This window comes from Thunnus albacares, chromosome 5 (genome assembly GCF_914725855.1).
Source record: "Thunnus albacares chromosome 5, fThuAlb1.1, whole genome shotgun sequence".
Taxonomy (NCBI): domain Eukaryota; kingdom Metazoa; phylum Chordata; class Actinopteri; order Scombriformes; family Scombridae; genus Thunnus; species Thunnus albacares.
Window position 1 is genome coordinate 269,032 of NC_058110.1, and position 8,332 is coordinate 277,363.

The 8,332-nt window shown below is 42.8% G+C and overlaps 2 long non-coding RNA genes across 2 annotated transcripts; both read right to left on the reverse strand.

The window, feature by feature from the left end:
• Window positions 1–1,052: 1,052 nt before the first annotated feature.
• Window positions 1,053–1,970, reverse strand: LOC122983175. The gene is made up of 2 exons (XR_006403601.1): window positions 1,827–1,970; window positions 1,053–1,562 (listed from the first exon to the last, which is right to left on the reverse strand). It is a non-coding gene; the product is annotated as an uncharacterized LOC122983175 (long non-coding RNA).
• A 4,663-nt stretch (window positions 1,971–6,633) lies between these two features.
• Window positions 6,634–7,893, reverse strand: LOC122983191. Its single transcript, XR_006403619.1, has 2 exons — window positions 7,772–7,893; window positions 6,634–6,699 (listed from the first exon to the last, which is right to left on the reverse strand). It is a non-coding gene; the product is annotated as an uncharacterized LOC122983191 (long non-coding RNA).
• Window positions 7,894–8,332: the final 439 nt, after the last annotated feature.

Sequence of the window (8,332 nt, forward strand, 5' to 3'; positions counted from 1 at the left end):
TTACTTCTGATTTCAGAGAGATGATTGAATTTGTCTAATCGGCACTATCAGCTGGGTAGCACGCGCTGTCCGATTGGTCATTGCACGCTATCAGCCGGGTCATTGGGACATACTGTCTCAATACACTTGACTCAAGGCTAGCAACAAGAAGGAAGGTCGGTCAGCAGTGTGTCAACTGTAGAAGTCTTTATGCAAACTTCACTAAGATCAATGAAAATCTGAATATATTTAAACTTAAATTCAATTCAATAGCCTTATCTGAGACATGGTTAGATCAAGAGAAAGGTATTGATTTCCATATTGAAGGTTTCTTTATATCAATAGAACCAACAACAGGGGAGGGGGTGTGGCCCAGTATGTGGACAGTGACTTGATCACAAGATATTAAGACAACAAAACAAACCAATAACAACTTCCCCTGTCCTTCTATGCCAGTCTCTTTCTGATTGTCCATGTCATATTTGTTTAATATGCTATTTTTAAATGTTCATTTAAACTAAATGTTCTGCATGTTTTCAGTTCCTCACTGCAGCTGTTCCATAAATTAACTCCTTTGACTGTAATACAATGATATTTTACATTAGTCCTCACTTATCATTTATTGCACAAGTCATGTTGACTTTCTCTCATTTGAAACAACTTTTGGATACTTTTAGGTAACAATTGATTTTTAACTTTGTACATGATTTGAACCGTTTTAAATTCAACCTAATCTTTAAGTTTTAGAGCCTTTAAATTGAATAAAAAGTGGGTTTCTTGGTTCTCTATGTGGTTTTGTTTACACAAACTTGTGTGCTGTGCATGTAGCAGATGTCCATATAAAGAAATCCGTCACCAACTGACGTCAGCTTGGGCTGAAAGTAGAAAAAAACAAGTTAGAAACAGCGTTCAGAGCAGTCTGAAGCTGCTGCTTTCTGCTCACAGGGATGACTGTGACATACGTTTACCTCGTTATTTGACACGTTGGCCACTTTTAACATGAACATCCGACACACAAATACACGCATAATATATATAAATAAAAATATGGAAAAACATAATACGTCCCCTTTAATAAAACCAATATTTAAACCAATTAATAAAATAAAACTATTACACAAAACTTAAATGTATTTCCCTTTTGCTTTCCAACCTTTCTCAGAAGTTATGACCTCTCTTTATCTTATTTACCAATAACGGAGCTCCTAATTTAAGGGCACACACACACACACACACACACACACACACACACACAAACACAAACACACACACACACACAAACAAAATAAAACAGTGTCCTTTAAAACCAGAACCAAACGTTGCAGGTCTGAGTCGTTGCTCGGAGCGTAGTGACCTGAAACAAATGGCCGCTGCACTAGCAAATGCAAGCTACAAAATAAAATAGCAGGTGCACTGGTTAATTGTTACTCACTAATCCCTGAGTTGAAGCATGGGCGATGCATGACGAGAGGAATGATGAGTGAGGTTACAGGCTGGCGGGCGACAAGTCCAGACGAAGTGAAAGCTGAGCGGGAGACATCAACTCGTCCATAGAGTCCAAGGACTGTTTCCTGGTCCTCCGTCTATTAGACGTACATGACAGTTGTTCTCAGTCACTTAACTCGTCCTAAAGCTCCTTTACTTCTCATGCCGAGTGCATTTTGAGCTTTTAACTAATTGACATTAACACATGCTAGCAACAAACAGTAACATTAGCTGCTACTACGGTGAAATATGTGCTAATATAACTAGCGCGCTAATGCGCTAATCGCGATTAGCATCTACCTTTTACACGCACTACGTCGTGATGAAGCGATACAAAAAATACATACACAGAGGTTATTTACCTTCTGCATGTGGCTATTATGTCCGTTACCCGTCGGTAAAACTCTGCATCCATCAACACAACGAACATAAACAGTCTTCATCCATGGATGTACAAAGAGAATTGGATACAGCGTCGGCGGCGGGGCCTCGTTCATGCGGCCCATAGAGCACGCGCACTAGTAACGGTCGCCGGCCGAGTCGACTACTTCCGGTTTAGCCCTCCGGCTAACTTGAATGGGGATGAAACAATTCAATCGTGCGGCTCCTCTAGGCTTTTGAAATGTGATCGGACCAAATGGATCAAATTCTGATAGAGAGACAAGTCATTTCTTTATACGTCCATGTCTTCAACAGCGTAAACAACCTTCACACAGCTCCTGTTCGTCGTCTGACCAGCCCGTGGCTTTACTCTGCGGGGTCTCCTCTACATCCCGCCCCTCCACCTTTACAATTGGCTGACAGGTTGGTAACAACCAATCAAATCAACAACATGTTAAGATGGACAACTTTATGTCCTCTGGGACTAGGTTGTGAGATAAACACGCTGCTCTCATGTGAACAGCAAACAAACTACTTGAACTGCATGAACTTCACCAACACAATGACAAAGATTTATTCATCTGCCTGTTTTTAATTCACTATGAACTGTATTAAACATTCAACTTAACTGGTTTGAATAGAATAATTTTTAAACATTTAAAAATGATTTATTGATCTTTATTTATTTACATATTTGTCTAAAATGAAAACTTTTTTTAGACTGAGCTACATTTGAGATATATACACACACAGTAAGTTATATGTGGGACTATGAAGGAACAGCATAAGGTGGATAACAAAACTTTATTTAGAGGATCTTTATATAGTATTGAAATTGACTTTTAGCTTTGATATAATTTATGTGGCTTCAATCATAATTTATTATCCAATATTACTCCAACAAATTTAATTTCACTCTTTCTATTCAACATCATTCATCATGGGTTTCCTGTATGAGTTAGTTGAACACTTCTCAAATATTATAAAGTTAAATTAGTCTTAGTTAGTTTAAGTGTTTAACTCTTTAGCATTTCCAGTTCTTTTTCCACTGTATCCAAAAGTTGTTCCAAATTATTACTGTGACAAAATAAATGTGTATCATCTGCAAATATAGTTTAATATTTTGGAAACCTTACATATATTATTTATGTACAAAATAAACAACAATGGTCCTAACACTGAGCCCAGGGGAACCCCACAAGTCACCTTCAGTATTTGTTGATTTCTTGGATAATAAGTCCTGGTCAACTGTATCAAATGCTTTTTGAGATCCATGAATACTCCCACTGCATATTCCTTATTTTCTATTGCAGGTGATATTTCCTCCACAAGCTCCAAGTTTCCCTATTAGATCTAAACCCATATTGCTGTTCATATAGTATATTTTTACAATATTATAGAGAAGCCTGTAATCGGAGAGTATATTCTCCTGCCATATATATATATATATATAATCTGGACTTCTCCACAGTGCTGATACCTCCCCTTCAAATAGACGTACCCCTTTGGATGTGTGTCTCTGAGGAATGAGTTATATAACATTTTTCACAGGATTTCACTCAGCTACATGGTGTCACCCTGTATGTTGGAGAGTGTTTGTGCACTCACCAGGATAAGTCCGTCGAGGATGGCCAGGTTCTCGGAGCAGCCTGGCGCTTCTGTGAAGCCCCGCTGACGAGGGTGGATGGCGCAGGCCTCGGTCAGTCTCATGGTCAAGACTCTTGAGAACGCTCTCAAGACTACCGAGCCGATCGTAATCGGGCGCCAGTTGTTAATGTCGCCGGCTTTACTCTGATCGCTAGACTTGGGGATCAGGGTGGTTCGGCTCTGTTTCAGGCACCTCGGCAACCGCCCACTGTACAGTATGGCGTTGAACAGGTCCGCCAGCTTCTCGCCCTTCTTGTCCCACATAAGTAGGACGTTGTGTCCAACGCCATCAGGACCAGGCGCACTCGCCTGGTCCATCTTCCGAAGTGCCTGTAGCGCCTCAGCCGGTGAGATGGGAGGGCATAGGGACAAGTTGTCCGCCTCTGGCAAGGAGGCGAACTGACCAAGGCCCACGAAACTGTCGTCTCTCTCCCATATCCCCTTGTATGTCTCAGTGACCAGTCTGGGATCAATACGGCAGACCGTTTGTTCCCTGCCATCGAGCACCAACCTCGCAGCAGAGCTTCTGTTGCTCCGATACAGCGTCTGCAAGTTCTTGTATCGGAGCCTCTTGTTCATTTTGAGGCGTTTTTGACGATCCGACCAGGTCTTCCTTCCCGTACTCACGATTCGAGCGTGGCCCCGAATCCACAGTCTCGCGAGTACTTTCCTCATATAACGGTTGGTTGCCTTGCAGGAGGAGGTCAGTGGTGACACGCCATCAGCACTGTTCACCTGCAAGGTCTTTGCGAGGTGCTCCTTGACCAGGGCCACCGGGGCTGTGGGAGGCAGCTCCTCAGTGATGTCCGGCAACTTCCCTAAGGCAACCGCTGTGGGGGCCTTGGTGTAGTGGGGGAGGGCCGAAACCGCTGCCTCGAGGAACCCAGATTTTCCGCCGAGGTCGTTGTGTACGCGCTCTAGGGTTGCCAGTTGGGCCTGGGTCCACCCACTGACGGTTGCCGCCTTAGCCTTCCGCTCTCTTGCCTTGCTGTCATACAAGCCCAGGTGTTTCCTCCTCTGATGGGCCGAGAGGCTCCTCTGTGAGGAGAAAGATTTAGGGCATGTATTGCAGGCAAACCCCGTGATGGTTCAGTTACACCACTAGTTAACACTTGTTATTCTAGTTACTTTAAGCTTATTACTCAATATACGGCTCAGCTTAAAAAGGAACTAAAGAAACTGTCAGAAGCAGCAGCCAGACCTCCTGCACTCATTCACTAATCACATCAACAGGTGACTGAACAACCACTCAATTAAAAACAATGAATGAGTCCAGACAGCTCACTGTAACATCAACAAGCAAACTAACGTTACCCACAACACATTATATGATCTCTGCTGCATTCTTGTTAAGGAGATAAAAAACACAAAAAAGCCACTCAGAGACATTTAACCATCAGAGATGAAATTAGCGACCAAAGAGACAGAGAGAGAGAAGCTGTATCTGACTCACGTTATCTGATGTCTTCTTCTTTCTATCATGGAGATGAAGTATTCATGTCATAACATCCATTTGTAGCTGTTGGTCATCTTTTTTGTTAGTTAACAGAACTTTGTGGCTGCTGCTTAACCAGTCTGATATCATTAGCAACAAAGGCTGCTACAACAAGCTAACTGTTGCGTTGGCTAACACAAGGCGCTATCTACTGCTGCTACTCTGCCTTACAGTGGAGAGAATTGAAGATGAAATCTGGAAACTATCATTGGACCATCTTGATGTCAATATTGCATTCTGGTTGTTGATTGGTTAGAGAGGACGTCGTCCCTTGGAGCGAAATTTTACGTGTCATGGCCAATCACAGATTAGCGTGAAAAAAAATGAAATACATTAAGTCCAATGTAAGAGATGCAGAGGACAGCAGGCACCCGTCCTCCTCTGTCCCCCACTCCACCTCCACCAAAATTCAGTAGTCTTACCCACATCTAAAGCAATCTACAAGTAAGTTTGTGACCATTGCTGTCCCCGTTATCTGTTTTCAACACCACCAGTATAATATTTAGACTAGGTCCCTAAAATGAATGGAAGTGAATGAGGAGCCTGACACCTGGGAGAAATGGTGGTGTTGAGGGCAGACAACAAGGACAGCAGTGATCACTAGCTTACTTGTAGATGCACTTTGATAGAGGTAAGACTGCTGAATTTTGACAAGTTCTACGAAAGTGAAATATCCATTTAAGGACAATCCAGGTGGGAAGTTGATCAGTTCTTCCTCGGCCCATGTCCAACCTTTCTACAAGGTTTTGTGGTGTTACGTGAAATGCGTTTGGAAGTTATGCCTTTTAGTGATTGGTCAGGGTTACAGCGCCCCCATTTGGTGGATGATTGTAGAAATTTAATCAATTCTCAGTTGACCTACAATGAACCTTCTACAAAGCTTTGTGCAAATCCGGCCACAATGCTAACACACGGACAGACGGCTACACCCATTACTATATACAACAGAGATAAAACAGCGTAGTAGGCTGATCAGTCTCTAGATGAAGACCAACCGTGCAGTTGTATATGTGTTCTGTAGTCACTTTAACCTTGTTCTCCATTTTCATTACAGGCACATTGACTCCAATCATAAACTGATCGCCTGGAGATTTGTTTTCCATGGATGCATTGATGACTACAGTCGTTTATTTGGAACGTTGCACAAACAAGCGTGCTTCAACTGTTCTCTCTTTTTTCTGCAATGGTGTATCTCAGTTTGGTTTGCCACTCAGAGTCAGAGGGGACAGAGTGGGAGAAAATGTAGATGTGGCAAGGTTTATGATTGAGAACAGGGGTGCGGACCGGGAGAGTTATATAGCTGCTAGAAGTGTTCATAATCAACAGATTGAGAGGCTGTGGGCGGATGGCAATAGAGTTGTCTCTGACTTCTACTGACAACTATTTCAATACATGGAGAGTGTAGGAATTCTTGATTCAAATAATGAAGTGCAAGTCTGAGCATTACATTATGTTTATCTCGGAAGAATCCAGCAATCTTGCCTTGAGTTTGTCAGACAGTGGAATCACCACCGATTGAGAACTGAGCAACACATTGGCATGAGCAGTGGTGTTTTTAAAAAATTGGTGGGGCAACAACTACTTCAATAGATAGGCTACATACCAGGAAAACTACAGTACTTGCTCTTGCTACTGATGTGTTTTTAACATGTTATGGGTCCATGCATGGCTCCACAAAACACTTTTAACAACAAAGTGGCTTCTAGCAGGTCCTGTACACATAAACAGAGGAAGAGAGAGAGAGAAATTACACAAGTTACATCACCACTGTCACAAGCCTGAATTACACAACACGTAGTTCCCACCGAGCAATCTGATTGGTCAACTAGACATTTAGAACAGCACACCTAGCCGTGTTCAAATGAAAAAAGCCTTATCACTAAAAATATTATGTGTGGCTTTGCTAGTGTCTTTGATTTGTTTTGTTTTGTGGGGGATCTGCGGTGAAAACCCGGAGTGGAGTTTTGAGTTAATGTTTGTGAAAGTGGATTGAACTGAACTGATTAGGGGTTGTGGGGAAAACAAAACGGACCCTTTACTGGGTGGATTGAACTCTGAGACTGAGACGAGTTACACACACACACACAGAAAAACCTGAACCCTTCTTCACTCTTCATCATTATCTGGCTCCCCCACACACAGCTAAACTTAACCATTTTCCCTTCAGTTGAGAGTTTATCTCAGCTTCCACTCCAGCTTCCTCCATCAGCTGTGCCGGTGCTGTGGCGCTACTAGCTTACAAATATATGTGAAGTTTGCGGACGTAGTAGCTAAATCTGTCCATGGAAAAAATATTTTTCTCAACGAATATCTTAGTTACAACGAGATTGAGCTAGCAAAGCAGTTTTGTGTCTATATGTGTTGTATTTATTCAGTTTGGGAAAAGCCACGATCTCTAGAAAGCATTAGCTGAAGTTGGCTGGTTGACTCACGACAGTGATGCGTTCAGGAACGAGGCACCTGAACGCGTCACTGAAGCACAACCTCTCTGAAATATTGATTCATTAATAATGCGATATTATATCGTCATAAGCCGACACAGCCAAGCTCAGAACAAATCAGCCTACATGGCCATGAACGAACAGCAAAGAGCTCGACACTACAACGAAGTGCAAAGACAACTTTTTAAGGATACTAATCTATTCTGTGACAACAACTTTATGACAACAACCTCAGTAGATAAGCACGGACACACTGACACTCGTCACCATCTACATCAATCGATCCAGCACAACAATATGGCCAATGCACGGACCAGAACCACCAAAATATACTTTCACTTACCAGCTGACGGCTCAGAAAAGGGCAGCATGGCGGTTTTTCCTCCCGCGGTTAATTTAACCAGCAGTTTGAGTGATGACAGTACTCCGTGGCTGCTGGGCTCCGAGGCGCTTTAAATCCAGTTTCTCCTCCAAATGAAGGCTTTGTACCCTGTGCTTGGTTATGAAATCCACTTAATTCATTCAAGTTTGCTAGCGTTGGAGGAAAGTCTCCCCTCTGTTGCCGACTGTAAATTTCAAGCTCGCGCTGTAGCCGCACTGCAGCGTCATTTAAAATATTTCAAATGACGCTGCTGCGGGGCGGCGGGCTGTCTGCCCCACATGTCATCACATCTACATCTACATTGAACACATGAACACTCATATCTTCCCACGTACAACACACGTTGCATTGTGAGCATAGATGTATTATAAGAGCTCTTATTATACATCCATGATTGTGAGAGAGGGGCTAGTCCCACATTCACGCCGGCCACCGTAGGCCCGCTGCGGACGTGAATCAGGACAACGCAGTCTGAAGCAGCAAGACAGGGAACAACTGAAAATGAACTAAAATCATAACACT